Source organism: Lepidochelys kempii, chromosome 10 (genome assembly GCF_965140265.1).
Source record: "Lepidochelys kempii isolate rLepKem1 chromosome 10, rLepKem1.hap2, whole genome shotgun sequence".
Lineage (NCBI taxonomy): Eukaryota > Metazoa > Chordata > Testudines > Cheloniidae > Lepidochelys > Lepidochelys kempii.
In genome coordinates, this window is record NC_133265.1 from 63981360 (window position 1) to 63998463 (window position 17104).

Sequence of the window (17104 nt, forward strand, 5' to 3'; positions counted from 1 at the left end):
GGCACGGCTGCGGCTGGCCTGGGGCTCCTCCAGGCAGGTGGATGGACTCGGGGCTTCGGCCAGCCCGGAGCTCCTCGGGATGAGAGGGGTGGGGTGCTCCAGGCTTTGGCCAGTCCGGGGCTCCTCTGGGCAAGTATGGGGAGCTGGGTCTCAGGGCTTCGTCTAGCCAGGAGCTCCTCTGGCTGTGGAGGTTGGCAGGAGCTTGTGGCTCCAGGCGCAGGGGGTCTTGGGGCTCCAGCTGCCGGGGAGGAGTACGGGCAAAAGTGGTGGAGTCGGGGGCTAGCCTCCCCAAAGGGGGGCTCCACCTGTTGCCCACATGCCCACCGCTCACCTCCTGTGTCCCTCCTCACTCCCCCACCCGCCGCTCGCCTCCTCACTTCCCAGCTACAACCCCGCCCCCCTGCTGCCCACTGTCAGAACTCCTGCTAGCTGGTGGCTCACCTCCTCATTCCCCTGCTCGCAGCCAGACCCCCCGGCCCACCTCCTCACTCTGCTGCTGGCTCACCTCCTTACTCTTCGGCCAGGGCCCTCCCCACCACTCGCCTCGCCGCTTGCCGCCTCACCCTCCCCTCCCCGCCCCCTGCTGCTCGCCACCTCACCTCTCCCCACTCACCTCTCGCCTCCTCACACCCCCTCTTGCCTCCTCATCCCACCCCCACTCGCCTCCTCACTCCCCCGCTCGTGGCCAGACCCATGCCCGTCTCCTCACCCTGCTGCTGGCTCACTGCTCACCTCCTTACTCCTCCACCAGGGCCTCCCAGTGCCACCTGCCACTCACTTCCTCACCCCCCTTACCTGCTGCTTGCTTTCTCACCACCTCCTCGCCGCCTCACCTTGTTCCTTAAGCATTGTGTGTCCCACCTGTGTCTCCAGAGAGGCAGCGCATGCAGGAGCAAGAGGGAGCAAGGGGAGGAGCTGATGCTTCCCCCCACCCTGCACAGGAAACTGCTGTGGACGCAGGGAACCCCACCAAACTGCCCCGGTCACGGTGGCCACATTTGAGAAACAGTGCTTTCGAAATCACACACAAAAGTTATCATCTGCTGGAATTAGCCTGTAGCCCAAATATTCTGAATTTGAATTTCATATATTTTAAAGCACTTCAAAATGTTGTAAAATCATATAAACAATCTGATGAAAAAAATCATTTATCTTACTGGAAACTTTTGACTCTTTACAGAAGTATAATCTTTTCTTTGTCCTTGATAAGTGCAGAAACTATATCCTAATTGCACTAATTTAAAACAGTCTAATAACTTTTATTGTTAAACATATATGTTGTACCACTGTCTTTTTGAAGGTGACCTTTATAGTCAATGAAAAGAAAAAGTTTGAACATTTTTTTGTATTTTCCAGTGGTCTATAAACTCAAATTAGAAATCTTGCAATTTTTTGTAGTATGTGGGGATTAGCCAGCATGGGTTCGACATGAGTTTTGAAGGAATCTTTTAGATGTATTTCCCATTTATTTCTAAAGCACTGTATCATTGACAACACTGTAAATGCAAATGAAGTGTTACAAAATAAAAACTGGCAACATTGAGTAGGAAAATAACCCTTATGATGTGACCATAATGGAATATATATATATATATTTGTAAGAAAGGTGACCCTGAAAAGTTATATATAGATGTAAGCAGTTTCAGGATGAGCTCCACCCTGACATCTGGTGGTGAGGTGTGGCAAGTTGTGGAAAAGAACTTCAGGGGCCGATCTCATTTGCATAGGCACACCCACCACGCCTAGAATGAGACCATAGCTGCCCAAATGGTCACTTTGGCTGCTGTGGGATCCCCAGTGTCTCTGTTATTGGGGCAGGAAGAATAAATTGTTATTACCCTGATTATGGGAACTGTGCTTGGAACTGTACGTGGCCTTTTGTTATGATGGAGGGATTCACCATCAACTAAGTAGCACTCGCTAGGCAAGGGTCATGGGTTCCAAAACTGTGTGAAGGGAGAGAGGCTGGGGACAAGTATTAATACTTGGTGGCATGGGCCCCTTGGTGAGGGCCTTACATGCTAATTGCACTTCCTCCTCTCTCCACTGTGGAATATCAGAGCTAATTTTGATTTCATTAGAAGTCTAGTTCTAGGCTGCTGAGCTCACTTTGGGCTGACAGTGCACCAGCACTGGGGCTCACCTCCTACAAGCTGAATTTACCTAAGAGCTGAAATCACTGAGTGTTGTGTTAAGTAGTGGGGAAGCCTGAAGATATATTGTGGAGCAGTTTGCGGGACGGCTGGAGTGCCTTGCGGACGGGCTGGTGAAGCAGTTCGACGCGGAGCAGTTTGTGGATGGCAGGAGCTGCTTGTGGGCTGTGGAGCTGAGCGAAGGAGTTCGTGGGACGGCTGGCGGAGCGGAGCGCAGCTGAGCGAAGGAGTTCGTGGGGCGGCTGGCGGAGCGGAGCGCAGCTGAGCGAAGGAGTTCGTGGGGCGGCTGGCGGAGCGGAGCGCAGCTGAGCGAAGGAGTTCGTGGGGCGGCTGGCGGAGCGGAGCTGAGTGAAGGAGTTCGTGGGGCGGCTGGCGGAGCGGAGCGCAGCTGAGCGAAGGAGTTCGTAGGGTGGCTGGCAGAGCAGAGCGGAGCGCCACTATGGAGCTATGGGGCGGTCAGCTTCAGATCTTGTAAGGTGCCTCTTACCCCCGTCCCATTTCCACCCAGGTTGGGAGGTAAAGCTCCGCAGATAAACTTTCAAACTCTGGGGCTGCCCTGACCAGGGACAGAGACTTTTTGGGGCATTGGACTTTTGGGACTTTGGGTGATTTGGGGTTGCTGGACTCAAGAACCAAAGGGAAAAGGGCATGCCCCAATTTGCTTGGGGTGGGGTTTTTTTTGCTCATGGGTTGTGTTATGAATCCTGTTGGTGGTGTTTCCCCAACATAATGCCACATTGTTTCTCTCTGTTATTAAAAGGCTTTTGCTACACTCAGACTATGTGCTTGCGAGAGGGGAAGTATTGCCTCTTGGAGGCGCCCAGCGGGGGTGGTATATATTTGTCCCAGGTCACTGGGTGGGGGCTCGAGCCGGTTTGCATTGTGTTATTGGAATGGATCCCCTAGATATTGAACCCGGCCCTTGTTGCTGCCAACTCTGACGGGCAGAAGGGTTACATATATATATATATATATATAATAACTTTTCAGGGTCACCTTTCTTACAAACTCAGTTTTTAAGTTTCCTCACTGATTATTTTTGAGGGTAAGAAATGTGGGATCAAATTAACAAATGCATGCACGGCACCGACTTGTGTGCACACACATCAAAAATCCAGTAGAGCCAAATCAAGATGTTCAAAAATCATGACTTTAGACCTCTCCAAATAATCACAAGATTGATTTAAAAATCATGAGGTTATTTTTTTTAAAAGTACAGGATTATTCGTATGTGACTTCTGGTTTCTGAGCCTTGAGGGTGCATTCTGTTCACGTTTCCAGGCTTTTCTCTGCAACTGTGAAGTCTAGAAATTAAGTTTATTTAAATGAAAGTGGAGGTTTTCATGTAAGCACAGGATTGCAGGAGTAGAAGCTTTAAGAAAAACTCCGTATCATGACAAAATCATGTGGTGGTAGCACGTCACATGTGGTGACCACAGTCCGCTGATGATGCACACGATGGGAAGTTCTGCCTCAAGTGATCTGACAGTTGTTTTCGCAATCCCTGATTGGATCCTTGGTCCTATATAAGCTCATGGAGCATACCAGGAAGTGGCCAGGCAATAATGTGGATCATACCTAGGTTACATGGCTGTCCTGCTTCTCTGTTTCTGTATTCACCTCAGCTGTGACTTGGACTCTGAACCCTGGAACCTTAACACTGACTCTGGTATCTTTTATTGACACTTGGCTGGATTTCTGACCGTCTCCAGTTTTGACCCTCAGTTTGATTCTTGATTCTTACCTCAGCTGCAGTTTCTGACTCCCAAGCTCCTGCCACTAGCTCCTGCCTACCTTTGCCCAGGATCCATGCATCTTTGGAGAATTTGGGGGCTGATCTTATAAGATGCTTACAAATTGTTGAGTGGCCTTAACACCAGCTCAAATCAGTTGAAGATAAAGGCACTCAGAGGCTAGCAGTGAGGCCCTCTGAACTGCAATCCAGCAAAGTATTTAGGTCCTGATCCTGCAGATGTTTATTCACAGGCTCAACTTCATTCATGTCCACCCCATTGCAGTCTACCCCTTCTGAATTCCTGAATAAACTTAAAAGGTGCGCACACATTCATGGGGTATGGCTACATTGCAATAACAAGCCTGCTTGGGTGCTGGAGCTGTGCAGCTGTGGCAGCATGGACTTCAGCACGGGCTAGCTGCCCGAGCAATTACCCAAGGTTCTGGGTGGGCTAGTACAGCCTGCGCTGAAGCCAGTAGTGCTGCGGCTTCGGTGCTCAGGTGCCCATACTAGCTGGATGAAAGCTAACTGGGACATGAGCTGCAGACACACCCTTAGATACTGTACAGAGGTGTCACAGTGAGGTCAGACTATGATGTACGCTGTTTACAGTACGTCCTTCGTTTTTTAATGCAGCACAAAGTTTGAAACCAAACATTTTAAGTAGATTGTTAATAGAAAATTACAATGTCAAACCTATCGTGTTGTTGCTTTCCCAGGAATATTTTTCCAACAGATGTGAACCTAAAAATGTGTAACACAGATTTTATTTTTCAGTCTTGTTGGTGTAAATGTAGCTTCATGTAGCTTTAGTATTGCTAAAATGCATTTTTAAATAAGATGGGTTTTCATAATCCTTTTAATATAAGAGAGATTTTTTTCAACCTAGTCAGCAGCTAATGTTTCCACCACCTGTAAATGAAGCAAACACATCTGTTGGCAAATTGCTTTATACAAGACTACAAAATTGTAGTCTATAGTCTCTGTATAAAAGCTATCAGTGTATAATTCAGTTCATCTATGTGCATAGCTGGGGTAGTTATTCAAGAAGCATATGCATGGGCTAATTGGATTTTCCATTTTGCATTACTTCATTGTTGAATACGTACAGGCTTAGAAGATTCAGGCTAATAAAACTGGCATAATGCTACATGTATATGATTACCTCTGTCTTGTCAATGACTTAATCCACCATCTATTACAATATTAAACTGACTCTCGTACTGCATTATTAGATACGCAGAATTAGAACTATATTTAAAGTTCTTTCCAGCTAGAAAATTGACCCAGATCTAGCCATTTCTAGATAGTGTTATAGAGCTCTGAAACTCTGTTGCTCCATGATGTCTGAACAGCTGTTAAGAAGGGGGTTACTTTGATAAAATTTCAAGTTACCCACTTTTTACTGCCTTCATATTAACAACAGTTAGGTTTTGGGTTCTGTCACCACGGTTTTGGTTTTGCTTGTTACCACTGAGGAAAAATAGCATTTTAAAACACTGAGTAGTTCCTGGCTCCCAGTTCTGTGCTCAGACTACTAGATAATGCCTTTCTCCTGTTAGGTCAGCAATTCCCAGGCTTTTCTACAGGATATTTGATATTATAGGTTCATTCAGCCAATTTTTTTGGGACAATTTGTGCTAAACATACTGAATCACTTTCATTCACAGATAGTCATAATAATATTAACCCAGTCACTGATATTTAATAAATATTTTTGAAATCATATGCAACTTGAAGGACACAACAAGACTCAAATGCTTATAGTTTTTACCTATGGCTTTAAAAATTCAGATTGTACATCTTTATATTATGCTGTACCACCTTTCAGGCAGACAGCTCCTTCATCACATACAGCCCATGGTATATCAGACAGCAAATTGAATTCTGCACTTTCAAAGAGTCCTCACAACTCATCATACTGCTGAAGCTGCAGGAACAGTTGGCAGTAAGCCTTACAGAAAAATCTTTCACTTCAGTTATTCTCCTATGAAACTATGGCAATTTAGCATAGACTTGTACTAACAGCTCACATTTTATATACTTAAGAACTACAAAAATCAATGCTTGAGTAGATGGACAGATACTAAAGTGCCAGCAGTCTGAAAGGGAGGTTCCTTGTAAACCCACTTTATCATTCTGAATAAGCATCCCGAAGTCTGGAAGGTTTTGTGACTGTAAGCTCCCTAATGATGGAAATCTCATGAGAACACAGGATTTCTGAGACTTCCTGGTTTCAGAAAGAAAAGGAGTACTTGTGGTGCCTTAGAGACTAACAAATTTATTTGAGCATAAGCTTTCGTGAGCTACAGCTCACTTCATCGGATGCATTCAGTGGAAAATACAGTGGGGAGATTTTATATACACAGAGAACATGAAACAATGGGTGGTGTTATACACACTGTAACAAGAATGATCAGGTAAGGTGAGTTATTACCGGCAGGAGAGCGGGGCGGAGGGGGGACCTTGTGTAGTGATAATCAAGGTGGGCCATTTCCAGCAGTTGACAAGAACATGTGAGGAACAGTTGGGGGGGGCGTGGAATAAACATGGGGAAATAGTTTTACTTTATGTAATGACGCATCCACTCCCAGTCTTTATTCAAGCCTAAGTTAATTGTATCCAGTTTGCAAATTAATTCCAGTTCAGCAGTCTCTCGTTGGAGTCTGTTTTTGAAGTTTTTTTTGTTGAAGAATTGCCACTTTTAGGTCTGTAATTGAGTGACCAAAGAGATTGAAGTGTTCTCCGACTGGTTTTTGAATGTTATAATTCTTGATGTCTGATTTGTGTCCATTTATTCTTTTACGTAGAGACTGTCCAGTTCGGCCAATGTACGTGGCAGAGGGGCATTGCTGGCACATGATGGCATATATCACATTGGTAGCTGTGCAGGTGAACGAGCCTCTGATAATGTGGCTGATGTGATTAGGCCCTATGATGGTGTCCCCTGAATAGATACGTGGACACAGTTGGCGACGGGCTTTGTTTCAAGGATAGGTTCCCGGGTTAGTGTTTTTGTTGTGTGGTGTGTAGTTGCTGGTGAGTATTTGCTTCAGGTTGGGGGGCTGTCTGTAAGCAAGGACTGGCCTGTCTCCCAAGATCTGTGAGAGTGGTGGGTCATCCTTCAGGATAGGTTGTAGATCCTTGATGATGCGTTGGAGAGGTTTTAGTTGGGGGCTGAAGGTGGTTTCCCCCCAACTTCCCCCCGCTCTCCTGCTGGTAATAGCTCACCTTACCTGGTCACTCTTGTTACAGTGTGTATGGTAACACCCATTGTTTCATGTTCTCTGTGTATATAAAATCTCCCCACTGTATTTTCCACTACATGTATCTGATGAAGTGAGCTGTAGCTCACGAAAGCTTATGCTCAAATAAATTTGTTAGTCTCTAAGGTGTCACAAGTACTCCTTTTCTTTTTGAGGATACAGACTAACAAGGCTGCTACTCTGATTCCTGATTTCAATCAGTCTGGAATACCATGTGAATAGCTTTTACTTCCTTGCAACGGGATTTTTGCTTCTGTCCTCAGATAAAACCAAAAAGTGAAGGCAGCTGAACTCTCACAAAACACATTTTTTAACTTCCAAAAAGTTTGGTTTATGTTTAAGGGCAAAGATTCAGGTCACTTCTTACTTCGTCTGATCCAGTTCACTAATCCCTAACTGGAGATGCTCACCGTGCTTTATTTCAGTGAATCAGCTCTCACAAAACAATCTTGGTGCAAACCCTTCACGTTCATCCTCAGCCTCTCCCCTAACTACATCTCCCATGCTAACATTCTTGTCAGGCGATAAGGTGGAAGTCATAAATAGCTCTGAAACTGCAGTTGAAGACAATTTGTATGAATAGTACATTTAATTGCAATGAAATACATATGTTAAACGAATGTTATTAAGGTTATAAAGTCAAGCACTCCAAAGTGAGGGAATGCCACATATAAGTCTGCCCATGCAAGTTTAACTAGGCTTCCTTTTGTGCATGCATGATGCTACAGGCTTTAATTGTGTGATCACATTCTCTTTTTTTTCCACAGGACCCATGCTTCATTCGGTGCACAGGATGGATGATGCTCACCAAATGAGCAGCTATTCAATATTTTGTTTTCTCTTCATTGTTCAGTGTGAGCCCCAGACTTTATTTACTGCATGGTGCCCAAGCCCTGCTCTGAAGACAGATTTATTAATTCCCTCATAGGCTTTTCTATGGCATTCATCATTATAGTATCTGAATGCTTCATAAACATTAATTAATACATCTTCACAACACCCCTATGCGATGAGGCGTATTATCAGCCCCATTTCACAGATGAGGGAACTGAGGCACAGAAAAACTGAGTTGAAAAGTTTTTCCACTAATTTTGGGTGCCCAATATGAGATGACCAGAGTACCTAGCATTATATAGACGTGTTACATTCAAAATGCAGCTCCCAATGACTTCAGTTGCAGCTGTGAGTGCCCAGCCTTTCTGCAATCTGGACCTCAAGATATCAGAATGGGCACTAAGAAAATGAAGAACACATAAATAGTGGCCACGTGTGAAAAGACTGGATTAATCACCTAGGAACTCTGTGGCAGAGGCAGGGATAGATCCAAATCTCCAGTGTAGCATGCAAATGCCTTAACCGTAAGACGGTCCTTTCTCTTCCTGCAGTTCCCTGCTTCATTCACTACCTTCCAACATCTGCAACAACTGAAGCAAGGGTCCTGCAGACACCAGCCTCCTTCAGTCCACACAACCCTGATTCTTCCCCAGAGCACAGTCCAGTCTATGCGTTGAATCAGGGAGGGGGCCCATGGAGAAACAGTATGTGAACCTGTAATTAAAAACTCTCATAATGGGGCCATATTAAGGTTTCATAGGCAACATTAATTCCAGCATTTTCTAATTTCTGAGAGTGTGATCTTGCAATTTTAATAATGTGCTTTTAACATATCTTGTGTGTGTAATTTCCTGTAAAAACGAAAAAACAGAAATTGCTTCATGTGGCATTGTATTGACTCCCAGATGGGTTGTTGGTAGAGGTGAGCAATTGATTTTTTGGTTGAGGTGGGCCAAACTGAAAAATCTGGGGAAAAAATAGTTTATTTTGAACTGAAACTGATTTTTTGTTTGTTTTTCTCACCAAAACAACAGCAACACACACTGAAAGAAATAGTTTTGGATTGAAAAACACTCAGAATGAAATAACCACTAATATGAACAAAAAAATGAAAAAAAAAGTTTGATTTCCAGGATGGTTTTCAATATGAAACCAAACATTTTTGGCTTTTTGTTTGTTTAGATTCTGGGTGTTTTCCACCCTCCTTTAAAAATAAATATAGGGAAATTTCAAAACAAAACATTATTTGAAAATAAACAGTTGAATGATTTTGTTTCTAAATGGCCAAAACAAAATTAACCTTTTAAAAATATATAATCAATTTTTGGGCAAAACTCTTTACCAAATTCAACTGAAATTCACAAATAGCTTCAGTGCCCTGAAAAATACTACATTCCCAGGAAAATGCACTTGCCAAAAAATTTTTGCCCAGCTCTAGTCATCACCAAGATTGGTACCTTTAGATCCCCTCCACAGACCTCTGCCATTTGAGCTATCAGTAAGCAGCAGTAGATTGTAATTCTTTGTGGACCAGTTCTAGTTGGGGATGGAATAATCTGCCACTGGGTATAACAGATGTCTGCTGACAGCAAAGGGAAGGTGAGAATGAGGAATCTTGGGTTCTATTCCAGGTTCAGTAGGTGAAGATTTCTAGTGGGTAAAGACTCTTCTGCATATTGTCCCTTCTGCCTCCCACCTGTCCCTGTCCTGCTTCTTCCCCACCTGTCTGTCTTCTTCTGTCCTGCTTCTTCCCCACTTCTTCCCCACTGGCTCGTTGTCTCAGTCCTATCTCCTCACCTACACAGTCTCAGTCTTCACTCCTGTCAAGATTCCTTCCCCGCCCTGAACTCTAGGGTACAGATGTGGGGACCTGCATGAAAGACCCCCTAAGCTTATTCTTACCAGCTTAGGTTAAAAACTTCCTCAAGGTACAAACTTTGCCTTGTCCTTGAACCGTATGCTGCCACCACCAAGTGTGTTAAACAAAGAACAGGGAAAGAGCCCACTTGGAGATGTATTCCCCCAAAATATTCCCCCAAGCCCTACACCCCCTTTCCTGGGGAAGGCTTGATAAAAATCCTCACCAATTTGTACAGGTGAACACAGACCCAAACCCTTGGATCTTAAGAACAACGAAAAATCAATCACGTTCTTAAAAGAAGAATTTTAATTAAAGAAAAGGTAAGAGAATCAACTCTGTAAAATCAGGATGGTAAATACCTTACAGGGTAATCAGATTCAAAACGTAGAGAATCCCTCTAGGCAAAACCTTAAGTGACAAAAAGATACAAAAACAGGAATATACATTCCAGCCAGCACAGCTTATTTTACCAGCCATTAAACAAAAGGAAATCTAATGCATTTCTAGCTAGATTACTTACTAACTAACAGAAGTTCTGAGACTGCATTCCTGAGCTGTTCCCGTCAAAAGCATCACACAGACAGACAGACCCTTTGTTCCCACCCCTCCCGATTTGAAAGTATCTTGTCTCCTCATTGGTCATTTTGGTCAGGTGCCAGCGAGGTTATCTTAGCTTTTTAACCCTTTACAGGTTAAAGGGTTTTGCCTCTGGCCAGGAGGGATTTTATAGCACTGTATACAGAAAGGTGGTTACCCTTCCTTTATTTTTATGACAACTCCTCAGGCTTCTCATCTTAGTCCCATACTCCTTGTCCAGCCAGTTCTAGTCTCCCCTGAAACTCAGCTCCTTGTTTGATCTATTGCCCTTCTCCACCCACAATTTCCTAGTCCCAGTGTTCTTGACCAGCCAGTCCCAGGCTCCCAGATCCCCTTTCAATCTCAGTATTTTCCTCACTGACTCCCAGTTCCTGTCTTTCCCGCACAACTCCCAGTCTCCTAGCAAGTCTTAGCCTCAGTTCCCGCTCTGGATCCCTGTCCCAATTTCCTTGCCCAGCCACTCCCATTTCCAGTTTTTCTCTTCCTCCATTCCCAGTTTCGCCAAAAATCCTTGTCCCAATTTATTCATTTCCATCCCCTCTGGAATGGCTTTGTCCCCTCTGCATTTGAATACTCCATGGTGCCAGCATGAGTGTCACTAAAAGCACAGGAAAACCAGGCTCCCTGCTCTCAGTTCCAGACAGTGTCCCCCCTCCCCATCCCCTATAGGGTGACTAGATAGAAAGTGAAAAATCAGGACAGGGGATGGGAGGTAATAGATGTCTATATAAGAAAAAGCTCCAAATATCAGGACTGTCCCTATGAAATCGGGGCATCTGATCACTCTAATCCCCTAGTCCAGAGCAGCTGGAAGCAGCTTTCACAGGGAATATCCACCTCACCCCAGTAGCATTGGTCTGGAGAGTGCTCGGTCACTCTGTGGCAATGGTGCAAGTGTAACCCGGTCAGGTCAGTGCTAGGAGCTATTAGGACAACTCATCAGCAGTTAATATAGTCATTCAGTGCATCCTGGGTGTCATTTTGCAGTGTGGCCACTCACACTCAAGTTGGCTAACCCTAGAGTAACCCTAGGTAATTTGAGTTAATCCTGCGGTGAAGAGAGACACACAGGCTTCCAATGTGCCAAGGACACAGAGCCAGCTAACATTGCCTGGAGCACTGGCCAGCCCCAAAGGGGATGTTTGTTTGCATGTAGAGCAAGGTGGGGATATGGCCCTGTCCCCTCTGCAATGGAAGCAATTGCCACCCCTTTTTAGAGATGTAGCGTGACACCATCTGTGCCGTGTTCCCCACTGTGCATTTGAAGTCAGAATGCTTCCAGGCAGACCTTTGCATATGTAACCCACACACCACCTGCGTGTGGTGTTCTGTCCCATCTAGTGAGAGAGAGAGAGATATTAATGAGTCTGCTCTGCAGCCTTAGCTAGCATCCAGTTGGCTTTTGGCTCATGCACTGAGGTCCCAGGTTTGATCCAGCCTGACGATGACCAGGATCTGTTGGCGTTACAAGTGGGGGCTCGTCTGGGATTTCAACTGGGAAGTCTCTGAAGCTCGGGAAGCATTTCCTCAGCTAGGGGAAATATGTAACCCACACACCTCCTGGGTATGATGTTCTGTCCCTTTGGGTGGGCATGGGAGGAGAGCGAGAGATTAATGAGTCTGCTCTACAGCCTTAGCTAGCAGCCAGTTGGCTTTTAGCTCATGCGATAGAGGCTCATGCACTGAGCTCCAGAGGTCCCAGTTTCAATCCCGCCCGCCGATGACCACGGTCTGTGGGTATTTCACATACCTAGGGGGTATCTGACAACCGCACAGTGCATGTCTTCTCTCAGCTCCACATGGTTTAGCTTCAGAAGATGTATACCTGAGCCCTAAATATTATCAGGAATATGCACATGTATGTATAAAATGCCATATATGAAGAGCATATGCATGTTCCATACAAGGACATGTATAGAAACTGGGTGATTTAGTGCTGTTAATTGAGCAAGCCAGTGTCTATTCCAAAAGTGAAGCTAATCCCCCAAATCCAGGGAGACAGTAGTTAAAAACTGCCTTACAAACTCCTTTCTGTTAATGGTACAGCCTAGATAGAGCACTTAGATCTCCTTGCTCTCTCTCTGGGATGATTCATCTCCAGAGCAATATTACAGATCAGTCACTCTGAATCAATAATATTTGCATGCACTTATGTGTAGTTCATGCTAAAGAGGGTAAGCCAGAGCTAATCAAGCCAAAACATCATTTGTACCCTTGGCAGCTCCCTGCTAACTTTGAACAGTCCATTACATTAAAGTGCAATGATCAAACGATCTAGAACTGAAATAGTGAGTACAGCTGATTTTTAAATGGAATTACTATAAAAGTCAAAGTGCCTTGTGAAAGCATATGGGTTTCTACAAAGCTAATAGACAGATCTAGCTAATACCTAAATGCAGGCAATAAATTTCCCACAACCAGCAGACAGTTCTCAAACCTATCTATCTAATCTATCAATCGTGGAAATGTGGGAAGCCTTAATCCCAGCCATGCTGATATAATCTAGCTATCTGCCTACCTCCGTGTATAGCCCCAAGAGCCACACTGATATTTAAAAACTGAAATAATATTGCTCTTCCTGCCTGGCCTGTAGGGGAAATAGCTTGATTTGTTTATAGTGGAGGTTTTTTTCGTTATTTTTGCCTGTTTGATTATATGTGTAAGTGAGTGGGTGTGTTGTGTGCCTGTATGACTAATCAGGCTTTCTTTCTTTGTCCGGAGGTGAGGATTTTTGAAAAAATAGACTGGATTTTATTTTAAGGCCCTCAAGCCAGGACAGTTATGAGTTTAGGCCCTTCTATCAAGCTGTATCTGTATTCTGGTCTCCTTTTAGATATTTGGCAGCAGCAGCAGCAACATTCTGGCAGAATTTTTCAAACTGCACAGTTCACAAACTACATGAACATGCAATTAAATATATCTGTGGTTTTGGTTTGCAATGGATTGAACATTAATCCAATATGTTTGCATTTGTGTATAGTGTTTTTATATTTAAAGGCTTTTTATTTTCATCTTTGGACTTCGAATTGTGGGCATTTAAAACCACATGTGCATATTTTGCTACATACACACACGTTTTGCAGAATCATACTTCTGCATGTGCAATTATTAATTGTAATACCTGCATGTAGGATAAAGGCAAGCGATAGATTTTGCATCCTTAAAAACCATTTGTCCCAACAGGCTTTACAGAGGCATATTCCTCCACTTACACACATGCAAAGTTTAACATTTTTTAAAGTATGTGCACAGTGCTTTGCATCGAGACGTGCGCATATAGATGTGGAGACCGGAAAGACTTTGAGAAGAAAGTTGCATTTACTACTATGAATAACAATTCTTTGAACATTTTATAATTTACAGCTTAGAATACAATAGTAGCAATGATTGTGAATCTTCATAAAACATCCCTTTTTTTGAAGATAGGGGCTGAGAGAGAGAGAACTTAGCTATTCTTCCAGGCCATACCACAGTCGTTAGCTAATCTTGTCTGGGTAAAAATCCAAAATTAAAATTGTCAAACTGAGCAGCAGATGTTGAAAGGGAATTGGGCATTGCCAGAAAGTTGGTGTGCCAATGTAAGCTAGTGGATGCAGCATGGAGAAAATTGAAGAGAAAGGAAGTTCCAATTAAATAAAACCCAGCAGGTGACAGGGACACAGAAAGTTAAACTAGGACATCTAGCCAGTTTATATTTTGGCAACCACATTCATGTTTTTTACACTGCTGTGCTTCATCCCTACTCCATTTTCTGAAGGCTTGGACTGGCTTCATTTTACAGGTGACTCCTCTACAGTCTTCTCCTAACTGATTAGATGTCATGATCTGGTGATTTAATGACTCTGCCCATCGAGTTGTCTGCCCACCTATCTCCACTGGTGCCCGCAGCCATAGGCACATTATGCACAGTGCATACCACTGGCAGCCTTGCTCCACTTCCAGCGCCCTGTATTCCCTCTCAGGGATGGGGAGTGACACTGCACCTGGGTGTGCTGCTCTGGAAGGTTGGCACTGAGTGTGGCATGGATTTGATGTGCAAGGAGCTGTGGGCCAGTGGCTGCAAGGAGGATGGCTCCACAGGTACTGATGGTGTGTACCCTGAGAAAATTTCTGGGGGCACCCCTGACTAGCTCCACCTGCACACAGTTAAAGAGGCTTCTGTTGGTGATTTGTGGGGATGTTGAATCCATCTAGATTTGCCAGAGTAGCAACACCACTGGGTGAGTTGTCTGCAGGGAATATATATATAGACCAGATCTCTGATTTAGCTGGTCAAAAGGGAAGTGACTAGGTCACACATTTTCAGCCGAGACCTCAGGATTTTCATTCTTCTTTCATATGGCGATAGTGAAACAGGCAAAGCAACTGGATGACTACAGTTGGATCTTGAGGTCTCTTATCCAGTTCAGAGCGGAGGGCGTAGCCATGTGAATGGCTGTGACACCTCCAGGATGAGCAGAGATTGGACAATCATTTGTAATATGTCTGACCATTTGCACCACGCCACAGTTGCAGTTCTGCAGTTCCCTCACTTTCCATCTTTGGAGTAAGTATGTGCATCTTCCATGTTGGGTGCGGATACAGTTTAGAGCTCTCCATATGCGCCATGGGGAGGGGTAGCCCAGAACTTGTACAGTTGGGTCCCCAATTAGATATTTGTTTGGTACGCTGGCAGCCGTCCATGCTTCAAACCATCTTCTGCGAATGTTCTTATTTTCCACAAGGAGGGCCGTGACACTAGACTAGATGGCTTTTCTTGATTTTAATAGGTGGTGAGGGGGGTGTTCTAGGTCATGGTGGAGCAGTAGTGTGGTATTTGCCATGATCTTTATGTGCTCCCCAACTGTCGCAGTGTCTCGTTGGGTATTTGCTGGCGCATTGCTAGCCAGTACCGATAGCCATGGAAGTGGCATTGATGTGAAGGTTGTTACCAGATTTGCCCGTTACTTTGGGGTATGCTCATTTATTAGGGTTACTCTTCTGGAGGGGCAGGTCCCCTCCCAATGGAGCTATCCTGCAGGACCTAGGTTCCCCAGGGCTGGGTTCCTCCAGCCCCAGAACCAGATGAACACACACACACATTAACAGAGAAAGTCTGAGTGGACTGGGTCAATCAGCATTTTCAAGATGTCACCCTTATATGTCCCTGGACTCAGTGGGCTGGGTCAAGCAGCACTTTTAAGCTGTCACCCTTATATGCCCCAGGGCTCAATAGGCTGGGCCAGGCAGCACTTTCAAGCTGCAACCCTTATATGCCACAAGTACCGCACCGGAATAGAGTACACCTGAGCAGGCTGGGTCAAACAGCACTTTCAGGCTGCCACCCTTATATGTCACAGGTTTAGCACATCCCTATCCCCACTTTCACGTCACAATTGTACTGGTTGTAACCCACTTGATGAGAAAACCCCACAGTATTTTTGGGCGCTACAGGGATCTTTAGCTTAGGTAAGAGGAGCGTTGCTGCAGAGTAAATGGGGAAGCTAAAAACACAAAAGAATAAAGTTCAGAGAGAGAGAGAGAGAGAGAGAGAGAGAGAGAGGCAACCAGCTTAACCATAAAAGTTATTTATTGAATAATAGTGATAACTACACAAGGAGAGCCTAAACCAACAAAACAGTTACATTATTAAAGGTTAATACCTGGGGTAGAAAAGAAGAGAGAAAGAGAGATCTCACCCACTCCCTGAAGCTTGAACTGGTCGCAGTTCCCAGGTGATGGTGGTTGCTCAGGGTCCTGAATGCTGGATACTGGCAGAGCCCCCAGCATGATCAGTCAGGAGAAGATGAAATCCCAGTGGAACAGTGCAGAGTTTGGGTCCTTACATCAAAACACTTACTTGAACATAGGTAGGGGTTTTTATAGAGAAACAACAATGGTTCAAGAGAGAACACTAGATTTGTTTATGTGTAAACTGGTGACTCAAGGGTTTTCTTTAGGCTAGACCATAGAAGCTGATCACTCTTGGCTATGGGTGGTATTTTCTACCAGGGAGCTCACAGTGCAATTAGGCTGCTTCACTATTTTGGATATCAATCAAGGATTCATTACTAGAATTGGTCTGATAACTGCTGAGTCTGGTGTATGCAGGCATAGGTTCATTAACATCTGGAGCAGAGATCCTCCATGATGCAGTGCTTCCCTGCTTTTCTGGTCGCAAAGTTCAGTGCAGTTCTCTGTTCTCCATTCTGTATGCTAATGGAGATGTCTCCCTGTCTCATCTTTCATGCAGATGAGGCTAGGGAAGTTGCCTCTGTTCTCCATTTTGTATGCTAATGTAGATACCTTAATCTTGTCACCCTTGTCAGGAGGGGTCTAAGTGTGTATCCCAACGCCCTTCACTGCTCTCTGCAAGTCTTTGATCGGTTTTGGTTCAAGCAGAGACTGGTGTGTGTGGGGGGGTGTTTTTCATGAGTCAGACAGGCTAGATACTGCGCCCTGGTTCCCCCAAGAACACAGAGCTGACTGGTATCAAGATACTGTTAATTATGCAAAGAGCGGCATTAATTTCAGCATCCACTAAAATCCTGTGGACCTTCGCTCCAAACTGGGGCACAGTATTTCACTGTGGAATGGACCAGGGCTAGTGTCAATATTGGGAGCATGTGGTCATCACTTCCCTAAGATGTTTCTGCAAACTTTTGTATGATGTTGATGC